The sequence below is a fragment of the Schistocerca serialis genome, chromosome 6, assembly GCF_023864345.2.
Source record: "Schistocerca serialis cubense isolate TAMUIC-IGC-003099 chromosome 6, iqSchSeri2.2, whole genome shotgun sequence".
Taxonomy (NCBI): Eukaryota; Metazoa; Arthropoda; class Insecta; order Orthoptera; family Acrididae; genus Schistocerca; species Schistocerca serialis.
In genome coordinates, this window is record NC_064643.1 from 317,927,695 (window position 1) to 317,928,320 (window position 626).

At 44.6% G+C, this 626-nt stretch overlaps 1 non-coding gene across 1 annotated transcript; it reads left to right on the plus strand.

Moving 5' to 3' along the window:
- The first annotated feature begins 213 nt into the window (after window positions 1-213).
- On the plus strand, window positions 214-288 carry Trnas-cga (transfer RNA serine (anticodon CGA)). The gene has a single exon. It is a non-coding gene; the product is annotated as a tRNA-Ser (tRNA).
- The last annotated feature ends 338 nt before the right edge of the window (window positions 289-626 follow it).

The window sequence follows — 626 nt, forward strand, 5'->3', positions numbered from 1 at the left end:
ATTTTCCCGTCATATGATAGTAAATGTTCTTACGCCTCCAGTTCAGTAACGTGGTATTCTTTCGGAACACTGGGTTAAACCAAAAATTGCCATTCAGAGTCAAGTGGACCATTTGCTACCACTCTTTGGCGCTGTTTTTTGCCGAACTTGTTCTGCGTGACCTAGGAGGCGAGGTACTGGCGGAATTAAAGCTGTGAGACGGGGCATGAGTCGTGCTTGGGTAGCTCAGTTGGTAGAGCACTTGCCCCCGAAAGGCAAAGGTCCCGAGTTCGAGTCTCGGTCCGGCACACAGTTTTAATCTGCCAGGAAGTTTCAAGTTTGAAATAATTTAACAGATACTCTTCCGCCCTGACCGAGTTCACTTGTAGTGTTTTTTGCCGAACTTGTTCTGCGTGACCTATAGTCATTAAATTTAATATAAGTGGCAGGCATGGGTTAGGTACAATTGCGTGTCTCCATAAAAGTCCACTGGAGCCAGGTCTGCGCTCCCCTCTTCCTTTCCATAATTACGTGGTGAAAGTAAATCCTGTTTATTAGAGAGTCCATTTGTCATGATGTATAATATGAGAGCCCCTGCTGTTTCATAAGCATGGGCATTAACTAGTTCCAATAGATACATGGTTAAA